This window comes from Schistocerca piceifrons, chromosome 1, assembly GCF_021461385.2.
Source record: "Schistocerca piceifrons isolate TAMUIC-IGC-003096 chromosome 1, iqSchPice1.1, whole genome shotgun sequence".
Taxonomy (NCBI): Eukaryota; Metazoa; Arthropoda; class Insecta; order Orthoptera; family Acrididae; genus Schistocerca; species Schistocerca piceifrons.
In genome coordinates, this window is record NC_060138.1 from 902928073 (window position 1) to 902943208 (window position 15136).

Genomic DNA, 15136 nt, shown 5'->3' on the forward strand with positions numbered 1-15136 from the left:
CTTGTTATGAAAGCTTCAGGTATCGCTTTCATGATTTTCCTTTTTTGACAAACGTCTGCTCAATATTTTATGCTGTCCATGTAGTTCGGCCTGCCGGTGTGGCTGAGCGGTTCTAGAGGCTTCAGTCTGGAACAGCGCGACCGCTACGGTCGCAGGTTTGAATCCTCCCTCGGGCATGGATGTGTGTGATGTCCTTAGGTTAGTTAGGTTTAAGTAGTTCTAAGTTCTAGGCGACTGATGACCTCAGATGTTTTGTCCCATAGTGCTCAGAGCCATTTGAGCCATTTTGTCCACGTAGTTCTATGACAGAACAAGGTAGTCATTCATCTACACAAATTGGCTTCAACAAGATAAGACTAAACTTGTACATGTGTCAGTATCAGCGGATAGACATTGTTCATTTATTTATTTTTTCTCGTTTATCCACAGTCTTTGGGATTCGACATAGAAACCTGTTTCGGAAGAACGTCTGTGGAGGAAAGAAGTTTCCGTTTATTACGTTGTGTTAGTTAGTCTATTAATACACAGAGTGCACATTAATAAAACCGACAAACTGCAAGGAAGTATTCCTGACTGGAAATGGATGAAAGAAGATCTCATGAACATGTGTCCGAAAATGTATCGTTGCAACGGTAGATGGTGCTGACCAATGACATTTCCTTTGACCACGTGCCGTGTGTTCATTGTGTGTTGCAGGCTGTGTGATTGAAGCAGCGCACTGTAATCACCAGAATAGTCTGTTATTCATGTTGGGTACAAGCCGAGATGATCTTTGTGTACGGTCAAGCAGATGGAAGAGGTGAGGAGGCAGCACGTCTGTACCAAAAAAGTACCCTCACAGACGCCAACAACGTCACACAACATTTCAAGCTAGTTTTGTGAGTTTGTACGATTATGGGTCCTTCAGTCAGACGAACGCGCATGGAGGCGGCGGACTGTGCGTACACCAGATTTGGAGGACCGGATTCTACAGGTATTTAGACGAACTCTAGTACAAGCCCCAGTGGCTTGAAATATTGTGTGAAAGGATTGGCGTGTGTGAGGGTACTTGTTTTGGTATAGCCGTGCTACCTCTCGGCCGTTTTCATCTGATTGGGCGTACACAAACACCATCTCGGCTTGTACCCAACATGAATACCAGACTATTCTGCTGCTTACAATACACTACGTCGATCACACAGCCTGCAACACACAATGAACACACGGCACGTGGTCAGGGGAAGCGTCATTGGTCAGCGCCATCTATCGTGACAACGACGCATTTACGGACAATTGTTCATAGACCGCCTTTCATCCATTTCCAGTCGGGAATAGGTCCCCGTAGTTTGTCGGTTTCGTTAATGTTCAGCTTGTACTGCTGTAACTTCGGTACACATTTGAAATGATCCGAGAGACGATTCACCCGGAAACTTTAGCACCATTCCTCTAACACAGGAAAGCCACGTTGTCGAGAACGTAGCCGGCAGCGTGCTCGTAATGGAGGCCTGCCAGAGATGATCCTTGTCAGCGGCTGCGGAGCGCCGTATTTCACATCTCTGACGGCGGCGCTCGTCGCGCCGTGTTCCGCCGTGAATAACGCGAAGCTGCCCCAGTAATGACGGTCCAGCTAGAAATTACACGCGTTCGCGACACGAACGCTGTTATTCTCGCCTGAATTACGGCGGTAATATCAGATCAGCCGCAATCAGATCCCGGGCGATGCACATTTATGGCAGAGACTACAATGGCCGAAGATGTGGCACATTCACTGGCGCTCATAAACTTTGTGTAATAACTGAGACGTTTATGACACTCTTATCGTGGGGTGAGGATATTAAAAATGAAGAAGTGTTGAGATCACGATCAAAGAATTTATGCCACTTGGAGTAATTTACATTTTCCTGCAGTGAGAATTTGCATCACTTAGTTCCCTTTTACGTCTCCAGGGGAGACTAATTGAAGTGTAGCTTTTTGCGCAATTCCACTTAAGCATTCCAGTGAAATAATGTTTCATTTTTATTTCCACTTATAGTACTGAAATAATTGTGAGGTAGTAAAATTTAAGTAGTGAACTAATAACTCGTTTGAAATGTTATTGGATCAGCGCCTCAGAGATTTAGTTTTTTTGGCCTCTCAAAATATACCAAATCTACATTCATTATGAACGGAAAATTTTAAAACTTGACAAAGCTGAATGAATTGCCTACTTTGTACAATTTCCGAACGAAGTTACGGTTTCCTAAAAGGCGTACGTGAACTGAGGTTCAGATGGTTCAAATGGCTCTGAGCACTATGGGACTTAACTTCTGAGGTCATCAGTCCCCTAGAACTTAGAGTTACTTAAACCTTACTAACCTAAGGACATCACACACATCCAAGCCCGAGGCAGGATTCGAACCTACGACCGTAGCGGTCGCGTGGTTCCAGACTGTAGCGCCTAGAACCGCTCGGCCACACTGGCTGGCCTGAACTGAGGTGACAATAAATTCAAAATACTTTGTATGGCGTTTTTTGTTTATCCTGCAAGCACTACGAAATTATTATGAACTTGTTTTTTCTGTGTCCACTGCTCAGTCGTGTGATGATATTCCCGTCGCATGGTACCGTTCTTGAGGAAAAGGCTACGTACTGTCACAGCATTCTTTCCACTACTTTCATCTCATTTCTGTAAATAGTCGTAACTGCACAGAAGTCATTACACTCGCAAGCAAGTATAGTCTCCTTGTCGACAGAGCTACATAAGTGACACACTACCCATAGGTTGGTGGAAGGTACTGGCAAACTGCCTCCGCTAAGACCTTATCCAGAAAACAACGCACGGGCGCTCATGTTTCCTCCCTACTCAGTGTAGAGTTTAGCTCTCTCGCTGAACAGGAGCCTTTACCCTGAGCAGTCCGTGTGTTAAGTTGTTGGGAGGGACACTACGCAGTCCTCAGTTACGGAACTGTAGGTACACTCTATTTCAAGACGTTTCGATATCTGATGAAAAATCAGCGTACATATCGTTGACCGTTTAAGTCAGTAGCTCCAATATACATTATTAAAATTTGTAGACATACACTGTTCAGTTAAGTTTCCTACTTAAATAGTAGCTCAGCAAATAGTGTCTCTGTATTAGACACTGTTTCTAATGTCCAGTAGCGTTTTATCTCCGTACATATTACGCACTGCTCCAGCCCTTGGAGTTCTTATAAAGTACGCGCGATAGGAGACATCGAACCAGTTCAGATAAGTCCTGCTGGGATTGTAATCAACGCCACCTAGAAACGAAGCCTCCATTCACACACTAAATATATCTGTAACGCCACAGATACGTGGCTGAGCCTAACTAAAACACGTCTTTGTAATCGCTGCGATAATTACATTAGAGATAGCTGTGATACACGAATCAGAGTGCACTTAGCATCCATTAAAACGTCTCGCAAGTGTTGTACGTCAATTTGTTGGGGAAATTATGATAATAGTCCTAAAATTAGTGTTTCTGCATTTCCGTCTGATGAAAATTTAAGACGAAAATGTATCTTTACAGTTCACAGGAAAGAATGGGTTCCCAATAAACATTCCGTTGTAAGTATCTATACATTTATCTTGCTTAATTTTTCGTAATTATTTATAACAACGTAAAGCAGCAAAACCGAAAATTCTAACCATTAACAACAACAAAGGATCATATAATCTTTCTCTGTGGACTAGGCCTACTCTTAAGTCAGTTTTATTCTCTTCTTTTTCATCAAATGTTTAACAGATGAATGCTTCTCTTTATATACGTAAGTTGCATTTCAATATAGACGGCATTTTAAACAGTAGCAGCATGTATGACCAAAGAAAAGGAACGCTGCTTGCGGCACCTTTGGATCGTAGACGTCTGAAGAGGTGGGGCAGAATTTGTTCAATAGTTAGCAGATAATACTTTTAATCAACTAAAAATATCGAAATTGAAGTATCCTTTAATTTTATTTCGATTCTGGTAGTGATCAAGTACCGGTTTATGACGCCAGTAAGAAAATTAAAGTAAATAATTCCCAGACTAATTTCGTACTTACCTTTTTATTTCTGGAAGCTGTGCCATCAAATTAGCTAGGATGGCGTACGTAGGGTATTTGTCTTCGGATCAGGTATCTTCTCGCGAAGACCCAGATAGTATCGGGATCGTTTAGAAAGTAGCGCATTTGGATAGTCATTCAACAGAGTATTGCATTGCATGAGAAAACGATTCAGACTATCCCATTCCGTAGTTTATAATAATTTAAAACTAAATTATGCATTTGCAAAAAGCACATAGACTACGTCATGATAAATAATCTAAACAGTGTGTGCTTTGTGTTGCTGAAGGATGATCCGTATCCAAGGGTTCGGTGTTATTTTGTTGCTGGTACATTTTGTTTATTATGTTATGGGTATATTTTAGCCTAAGTTCTTTTGTATATTATTGCTATCATTGTGAGATAGACCTACGGTACTTCTGTGCGGCAGCATATTGCTTTGATGTGTTCTGTCATTTGATTCCTGAAATTAGTATTCTTCAAATTTAAATCCTGCGCCAGGGCTTAATATTGCTATGAGTTTCAGTGTTGTAATACACACATCACGAAAAGTTTGGAATCACCCCGGTTCCTAGAACTCCTGAAGAAAGACGTTGACTGTGGATATTGTATCACAGTCTCTTTGACTGTTCAGAGATGTCACTAAACCCGCCCATAGATGTAAACAATCATGCATGAGCAGCGCCTATTAGACGGAGGGGGTCCGACAGCCGATCAATTCCAGTCATTCCACCAGGAAGAAGGTACACGGCTTTCGTTGCCTGTAGTTCAACCGTGCCTAGACGGTTAATACCGCCTTTCGATCTCGTCCGCTTTGTTACTTTGTGCCAGGAAGGGCGCTCTGCAAGGGAAGTGTTCAGACATCTCGGAGTGAACCAAAGCGATGTTCTGATATGGAGGAGAAACAGAGAGACAGCAACTGTCGATGACATGCCTCGCTCAGGCCGCCCAAGGGCTACTACTGCAGTTGATGACCGCTACCTACGGATTATGGCTCGGAGGAAACCTGACAGCAACGCCACCATGTTGCGTAATTCTTTTCGTGCAGCCACAGGACGTCGTGCTACGACTCAAACTATGCGCAATAGGCTGCTTAATGCGCAACTTCACTCCCGACGTCCATGGCGAGGTCCGTCTTTGCAACCACGACACCATGCAGTGCGGTACAGATGGGCCGAACAACATGCCGAATGGACCGTTCAGGATTGGCGTCATGTTCTCTTTACCGATGAGTGTCACATATTCCTTCAACCAGATAATCGCCGGAGACGTGTTTGGAGGTAACCCGGTCCAGCGAGTGCAGCAAGGTGGAGGTTTCTTACTGTTTTGGGGTGGCATTCTGTGGGGCCGACGTACACCACTAGTGGTCATGGAAGGCTGTATGATACGTGAGTGCTATCCTCCAACTGTTAGTGCAACCATATTGGCAGCATACTGGCGAGGCATTCATCCACATGGACGACAGTTCGCGCCCCCATCGTGCATACTTTGTGAATGACTTCCTTCAGGATAACGACATCGCTCGACTAGAGTGACCAGCATGTTCTCCACACATGAACGCTATCATTGAAAAGGGCTGTTTATGGGCGACGTGACCCACCAACCACTCTGAGGTATGTACGCCGAATCGCCGTTGTGAAGTTGGACAATCTGGATCAACAGTTCCTTGATGACCTTGTGGATAGTATGCCTTGACTAACACAGGCATGCATCAATACAAGAGGACATGCTACTGGGTATTAGAGGTACCGGTGTGTACAGCAATATGGACCACCACCTCTGAAGGTATCACTGTATGGTTCTACAACATGTGTGGCTTTCATGAGCAATAAAAAGGGCGTAAATGATGTTTATGTTGATTCCTGTTCCAATTTTCCGTACAGCTTTCGGAGCTCTCGGAACCGAGGTGATGCAAAACTTTTTTTAGTGTGCGTACATTGTTTAATAAAGTAAATACTAATCATAAGCCCACTTTTGCCCACTCCCTAGCCAAACCAGACTTCACCCAAATTCTGTGCCACAACAGTGATCCAGGATCTAATCTCTGTGATCCCGTATCCATTACAATCATAACTGACGATGTCGTTGGGTCAACAGGGAACACGTGTAGGAGTGGTGTACAGCGTAGCCCTATGTTTAACTAGGTGTGCTGTTCTGCGATGTGGCGTGGACTTCCGACACCTTGTCGGCTACTCGTGGTTTCACTACTTTTTATAGAAGCTCTCGACAATAACACGCAAACAGCCAACCAGCTTCTCTGTTTCCGAGATGCTGATTCCCAGTTGGTGGACCATAAGCATCTGTGCTTTGTATGAGTCGTTTTGTCAGTGGATTCCCGGCCATCCTGATTTAGGTTTTCCGTGATTTCCCTAGATCACTTCAGGCCAATGCCGGGATGGTTCCTTTGAAAGGGCACGGCCGATTTCCTTCCCCATCCTTCCCTAACCCGAGCTTGTTCTCCGTCTCTAATGACCTCGTTGTCGACGGGACGTTAAACACTAATCCGCTCCTCCTCCTCCGTCAGTGGATTCCCCCATTTGGGACCCGTTTCGGTGCTAGAATAATTTCTCATTCTTTTGCGCTCCGCTTGCGGCCTGTACCGTCGGTAGAATAACTCCCATTAGTCTCTGCTCCACTATCATACTTTCCTAAGCGCCTCTCGTGCTCGCAGCGCCATCAGGTGTCAGTCTATATCGTCGTAGCCAGTAGTCATAATGTTTTACCTCATCAACGTGTAGCAAGATAATGTGCCTAAGGCCTTCCTTCATCCCATAGTCACACGGCTGTTTCGATAGGTTGCTACCGGGAAACCTTCGTCATATGAATTCTACTGGGTGCTTATAATCAAAGTGCAGCTACTCACGGAGGTAAAGTGTGGGCTGTAATTATCGTATGGCAGCGAAACTTGGTAGATATGCTAATGAGTTCATGCGGAGCAGATTTACGGTGGAAAAATTTAATTCCAATTTTGGCCGCCACATGCAAATCTGGCGCTGTATAGCATGTCGTTGACATCTCCACGTTTCACAAATTATGCAAGTGGCAGTTAATAAAACAATCAGCATTATGCCTTTCTCACATGTTTCCTCTTCTCTCCCATATCACCTTCCTACTCCATTATATATGGAAACACTGCTATGCATCCTTCTCGCATTCCCAGCGCCAGATTTTCACCTGGTGTCCAAAACTGGAACTAATTTTTTCTAGCGTAAATCGGTTCCGCATTAATGCATTAGAATATCTACCAAGTTTCGCTTCGGTACAATAATTAGAGCCACACTGAACCTCTGTGAGTAGCTGTACTTTAATTATAACCACCTGGGACGATGATTCAGTTAATGCTCTCAATACATCAAGAGATTATTTGTCGTATTTACAGCGGAACCAGAGCGCAGGCTTGGTTTCAGGGTGCGCAGAGCCTGTATTTAGCAACATGTACTCACATATTTTAAGGTAATATTTCACATCCATATAAGATGTGAAGGTAACATCTAATAAATTTTATTTCTTTAATTTCAAAACTAGCTTGTCTCTTGGGAAAACTAAGTCTATCGAAAGAATCAAAGAACGTTTTGGGCCCCAGTCTAATTAAGCCACGTATAGCATTTAAATTAATTGACGAGTTGGTTCTTGCCCGTTTTCCCTCTAAGTGGGAAGAGTTACGCAACCACAGCTTCAGGTTTTCACAATCGCTAGAACTGCCGTCAATCAGACTCTAGCCGCCTGCTGTTGCAAGAACTGGGCTCTGACTTGTAGAGTCATTCTCGAAATTTATTATATATCTCACGAGAAAATGTTAAATAGATCCTATTATAAACGTGAAAAATAAATAAGGGTAGAGCGGACGCAGAAAGGAAGATTAGTGTTTAACGTCCAGTCTGAATCGGGGGTCATTAAAGACGGCGCACAGGCTCGGAATGTTTCAAGGATGGTGAAGGAATTCGGCCGTGACCTTTCAAAGGAGCCATCTCACTATTTACCTGGAGCGATTGAGGGAAATCACGGGAAACATAAATCCGATGGCCGGACGTGGATTTGAACTGTCGCCCTCCAGAGTGCGAGTCCCGTGTGCTAACCACTGCGCCACTTCGCTCGGTAGACAGAACGAAATTTCGCGACACCTTCCTCAGGAATGCGATGCAAACATCTACATCTACATCTACATGGTTGCTCTGCAATTCACACTTAAGTTCCTGGCAGGGGGTTCATCCAACCGTTTTCATGCTACTTCTCTACCATTCCACTCTCGAATGGCGCGTGCGAAAAAGGTACACCTAAATCTTTCCGTTCGAGTTCTGATTTCTCTTATTTTACTATGATGATCATTTCTCCCTACGTAGGTGGGTGTCAACAAAATATTTTCGCATTCGGAAGAGAAAGTTGGTGATTGAAATTTCTGTAATTAGATCTCGCCGCAAAGAAAACCGCCTTTGTTTCAGTGACTACCACCCCATCTCGCGTATCATATCAGTGACATTCTCACTCCTACTGCGCGATAACACGAAACGGGCTGCCTTTCTTTGCACTTTTTCGATGTCCTCCGTCAATCCTACCTGGTAAGGATCCCGTGCCGCGCAGCAATATTGCAGCAGAGGACGGACAAGTGTTATGTAGGCTGTCTCTTTAGTGGGTTTGTCGTGTCTTCTAAGTGTTTTCCCAACGAAGCGCAGTCTTTGTTTCACCTTCCCCACAATATTATCTATGTGGTCTTTCCAATTTAAGTTGCTCGTAATTATAATTCCTAGGTATTTAGTCGCATTCACAGAACTTAGATTTGTGCGATTTATCGTATACCTAAAATTTATCGGATATCTTTTAGTACCCATGTGGATGACCTCTCACTTTTTTTTGTTTTCGCACCATACAGAAATTCTCTCTAGATCATTTTGTAATTGGAATTGACCCTCTGATGATTTTACTAGACGGTAAATTACAGCATCATCTGCAAACAATTTAAGGGGGCTGCTCACATTATCACCTAGATCATTTATGTAAATCAGGAACAGCAGAGGGCCTATAACACTACCTTGTGGAACGCCAGATATCACTTTGTTCTACTCGATGATTTACCGTGTATCACTACGAACTGTGACCTCTCTGAGAGGAAATCACGAATCCAGTCACACAACTGAGACGATTCTCCATATGCCCGCAATTTTATTAAGAGTCGCTTGTGAGGAACGGTATCAAAAGCCTTCTGGAAATCTAGGAATGTGGAATCGATCTGAGATCCCTTGTCGACAGCACTCATTACTTCATGGGAATAAAGAGCTAGCTGTGTTGCACAAGAACGATATTTTCTGAATCAGTGTTGATTATGTATCAATAAGTCATATTCTTCAAGGTGATTCATAATATTCGAGTAAAGTATATGCTCCAAAATCTTACTGCAGTATATGCTCCAAAATCCTACTGCAAAATGAAACGAACTCTTAACGGCGGTTGTAAGGAAGCTGAATGGCCGACCTCGGTGTATTGAGAGAATCTAAGGGAAGTGCAGCTCATCAGTGAAGGAGACCGCATACAGAATACTAGTGCGACCCATTCTTGAGTACTGCCCGAGCATTTTGGTTGCCCACCAGGTCGGAATACAGGAAGACATCGAAACAAGCCACTAGATTTGTTACCGGTAGATTCGATCAACACGTTAGTATCCCTGGACGGAAGACAACCATCTTTTCGCGAAACACTACTGAGAAAATTTAGAGAACCTGCGTTGGAAGCTGCTGATTGCAGGACATTCTACACTGTGGGGACGCTGTAGTGACATCAGCAATGTACGGCGTTGGCTGAAGACGTCTGGTATCGAAGAAACGGACATTGCAGGTAAGTCGCGCAGCGGTCGGCCGACAGCATCTCTCCCAGAAGCCAATCGACGACGCGATGATGATGTGATTCGAGGAGACAGACGCGTTGGAGCTCAGACTTAACAGCGAAATATTTTTGGTAAGGACCTCGGAAAGAAGGTAAAAGAAATTAGGGCTCTCACGAAGACGTATAGAAACTCTTTCCCCCTCGCGCTACTTGCGAATGGAACATGAAAGAAAACAATTAGTAATGGTACAAGTTTTCCCCGCTATGCACCATGAGCTGGCTTGCATAGTATGTATGTAGCTGTAGAACATAGCACATCGTAAACGTCGCATCACAGCGCTAGAGAAAGCCTGATCTACGTTATGCTCAGCGGTGGAAACTGGAAACATGCGACATGAGGTGGTAGAGAATGGCTACAGTGACTTATCTGAACGGATTAAACTTTAAAGCATACACGGAAATTTTATGGAAATGCATTTAAAATGGCACAAAAATGTACTGTAAGGGGACACTGACTGAAATTTTAGTACATGGAACGTGATACAACATCGCAATAACAACGCTAAGTTAGGTACAGTATCACTAATTCTCATTAAAATGAGTTCTGGTTCTCTTTCTGTTCCACATAGTGGCTTACGTAATTTGGTGCGAGGATATACCAACAAATAATTTTAGGCAATTTTTTAAAAGTGGTTCAGTAAAGACTCACTGTCAGTAATGTTGTGGTGCAAGCCCGTAGCGGTGTAAAATAGGCCAGAGTAGATCAGGACATCTAAATAAAACTCTTGAGCCAATTTCAACTAAGTAAAATGTGATACAATAAAGCAAAGTCAGGATTCGAGAATATACACTTATTTTTAATGTGAATCATCTGTTCCACATGATCACATGATCGTAAGACTACCTTTATTTTGAATTCAGGTCTGTAGACGGTTGATTTTCTCCCGAAAAACTGGCATGGCTGCTGCAGGCCGACAGTAGTGACACAATGAGTGAGCAGCATTCTGCGGCTGTTTGCTGTTGACGCTGAGGTGAAGTGGATGGTTTCGTCGTTGAACGTCTGTAGGAGGATAAACGTTGACGTACGTAAAATTTATGGGTGGTGTGATGAATGGAAACTTGCTCTAAGTGTAGAAAAATGTAAGTTAATGCAGATGAATAGGAAAAATAATATCATATGTTCGGATATAGCGTTAGTAGTGTGCTGCATGACGCAGTCATGTTGGCGTAACGCTGCAAAGTGATATGAAATAGAAAAGAGCAAGTAATAAAGGGAGTAGGGACGGCAAATGCTCGACTTCGGTCTCTTGGAAGTATTTCAGGAAATTGTAGTTTGTCTGTAAAGGAGATGGCGTATAGAACACCATTCTGGAGTACCACTAGAGTGTTTGGGATCACGACAGGAGAGATTAAAGAAGGATATCGAAGCAACTGAGAGATGGGCTGCTGAATTAGTTGCCAACATACGAGTATTACAGAATTTCTTCGAGAACTCAAATGGGAGTCCTTGGACGGAGGACAACGTTCTTTTCGAGGAACACTACTGAGGAAATTTAGAGAACCGGTATTTGATGGTGAAGGTAAAAAGATTCTAGTGCTGCCAACGTACATTTCGCGTAAGTGCCACAAAGATAAGAGAGATTCGGGCTCGTACGAAGGAATATAGATAGTCTTTTTCCGTCGCCCTGTTTGCGAGTGGAACAGAAAACGGCTAGTAGTGGTACAACCTATCTTCCACCATGTACCACTCAATGGTTCGTGGAGGACTTAAGTAAACAGGGTGTTTTCGTAAGAGCGTGCAAAAATGTGACAGGAAATAGAGAATGCTTCACTGAACAATTAGAGGTAAGGAACCTGGAGTCGGAGAAACCAGCTAAAGGAGATAAGAAAGTAAACTTGTATACCGCTTTGTCTGGCATTACTGTTTTCCAGCTTATTTACAACTAAGATGCGTACAAGTTTACACGTACTGTGCTGTTTCTTTGCATGTACATTCTTTATTGCCTGCAAGGAAACAAGGAGGACGAGCATGATTACTAGAACGTATTTCTGATCGCTGGATTGGAAGGGGAGGTTATATTTCATGGCTTGTGAAGTCAGCTGACCTGAATACCCTTGATTATATCCTATGGGGAATCTGAAGTCACTTGGTATGCGACCCCATTGGATACGGAGACAGATTTAACAGAACTGTAACTGCTTGTCATGTGATTAGAAACACACCAGCGATATTTGTAGGGTGCTTCAGAAACTTGTTCGGCGATGTCATGTTTGCACTGAGTTTGATGACTGTCAGTTTCAGCACATTGTCTACGATACATGCCAGTGAGGGTATTTGCAGTTAGCTGTAACTAATGCACATTAAAAAGTACACAGTAACGTGATTCTATGCCTACTATCTTCTTAAGATCGCGTCTCCGACCCCAGATTTCCTACCTCAAATTGTTCATTCGAGCATCCTCTACGTCCTTTAAAATTTTTTCACTCTCTCACAGAAAGACCCTCTATATGCATATAGATGTGTTACATGTGCTCTGTGGATAAATCGCCTCTGTCATAGCGAACAGTCTTCTTATCGTGAACATTACAGTGGGGTGACAAAACTCATGGCATAGCGACACACTAATATACAGATGGCAAGGTGCAAAAGGGCAGTGTGTTGGAGGAGGAATCATTTTACTCTGGTGGTTGATGCTTCCGATGTGGTTATGGCCTCACGACGGGAGACTTTGAATACGAAGTGATAGTTGAAGCTAGATGCAAGGGACATTCCATTTCGGAAATCGTTAAGGAATTCGGTATTCCGTGACCCACAGTGTCAACAGTGGCGAGAATACCACATTCAGTCATTACCTCTCACTACGGACAACGCAATGGCGGGTGGTCTTCACTTAACGACGAAGAGCAGTGCTAACAGACGTGCAATATTGCGACAAGTAATGGCAGAAATCTCTGTGGGGCGTACAACGAACTTATCAGTTACGGCAGTGCGGTGAAATTTGGCGTTACTGGGCTATGGCAGTAGACGACCAGCGCGAGTACCTTTGCTAACAGCACGACATCGCCCACACCGGTGCTCGTGGCTCATGGCGATATGGGTTGAATTCTAGACGACTGGGACACCGTGGCCTGATTACATGAGACTCGTTTTGAGTTGGTAATAGCTGATGGTATGGTTCGGGTGTGTCGCAGGCCCCACGAAGCCGTGGACCCAAGTTGTCAACAAGGCACTGTGCAAGCTGGTGGTGGCTCCATAATGGTAAGGGCTGTGTCTGGATGAAATGGACTGGACCCTCTATAAAGTCGGCTACTTGGCGACAATTTGCAACCATTCACGGACATCATGTTTCCAAACATCACTGGAACTTTTATGGATAGTAATGAGCCATGTTACCGGACCACAATTGTTCGCAATTTGCTTGAAGAATACTCCGGACAGTTAGAGTGAATGGTTTGGCCACGCAGACCGCCCGACATGCATCTATCGAACATTCATGGGGCATAATCAAGAGGTCACTCCGCGCACAACATCCTGCACCGGCAACACTTCCGCAACTATGGACGGCTATAGACGCAGTATGGCTCAATACTTCTGCAGGGTCTTCCAAAGTCTTGATGAGTCCATGCCAGTCGAGTTGCTGCAGTACCCCGGCAAAAGCAGGTCCAACACGATATTAAAAGGTGTCCGATGACTTATGGCGCCTCCGTGTAAGTACGCCGCACTATTGTACTACTCGCCTGGTACCTCACTTCGTGTTTATACATTCTGGGTAGGATTGCATCCCCGTAACAAGGACGCGTTCGTGAAAACGAACTGCGCCAGGAAAAGAATGGCGGCGTCTGCCGAGGACAGTCACCGTTGAGAGCAGAAATGGAGTGAAAGCCCCTTGTGCGACATTCGTCCTGGCAGTGCCCCGTGCCGGAGTACAAAGCACTGGCGAAAGCGTCGCTCGAGAAAGTAGTGTGGCGCGGCGCGGCGCGGCGCGGCGCGGCGTAGGAGGCGGCAGCCTCACGTTATCGCACCGTCCATCACCTGGCGGCCGTCCCACGGCAAACGTGATGGAGCTGCGTGTCTGCTCTTCACAAAGTGTGGGAGATACCGACAAGGGTCAGACGCGTGTCGTCTGTCTGTGCGGAAGGATGCTCTAGGCAAACAGAAAAGCGTACAGCGGCATTTCACTGAAAATAGACCGTTCAAAAAAAATACAAAGGTCATAAGTGTTTCACCTCTTCTTCTAGATGGAGCGACAGGTCTGACAAGTCACTAATAGAAGTAGAATGTGTTAGAAAGATGACCATCATGACCTAACACCTACAAAGTGACAATACAGCAATAACATGCCTGTGGACTATGCTGATTAAATCGTCATATGAGTTTAATTTCATATATTACGTAGAGAAAATAGAAATTGCTACAAGTGAAGGATGTTGTGAGAACAGACAGTTGTTAAATATTATTTATTTAACCTGATCTGATTAGGGCCATCAGGCCCTCTCATAAAGCGGACCAGGGTTTCGCATACCATAGTTGGCTAAGAAATAACAATTTTAATATGGAAATTAGTATTAATTTGCCAGCCGCGGTAGCCGAACGGCTCTAGGCACTTCAGTCCGGAACCGCGCAACTGCTACGGCCTCGGGCATGGATGTGTGTGGTGTCCTTAAGCTAGTTAGGTTTAAGTAGTTCTAAGTCTAGGGAACTGATGACCTTAGATGTTAAGTCCCATAGTGCTCAGAGCCATCTGAACCATTTGAAGTATTAAATTGATCTGAGTGTCTACAGACAAAATGTGAGTAAATAATACTTAGACGAATAACTTTAATACTGCTACTGCCACTAATAGTGGTAATAATAATGATAATAATAAGAGTGGCAGGCATAAAAAGTATTTACAAGGGTACAAAATAGATGTTTTATGATATAATGTGTTCTTGGTAAAGGGAATTTAAGGATATGGCATCAGCTTAGAATACTGGGGAACGAGGAAGATTTAGTTGGAAAGAAAGATGGACAACGAGTGCGTACAGGGACAATGGTAATCATTATTGTTGCTTTAGTAACATGCCATTAATTGTCTTCTGAAGCTGCAGATGTTATTAAATTCTTTAATATAGTGCGGGAGATTGTTCCATGATAAGGTTTATGCCACTGAGAAAGACTTGGAGAAAGTGGCTGAACGATGGAGTGGGATACAATTTTTCTGGCGGGAACGAGTTTTCCTGCCATGGCGTTCAGAGACGAGCGTTAATATCGAGGAGAGATATCAGGGACAGTGTTCGTTGATAAGAGAGGAGAAAAG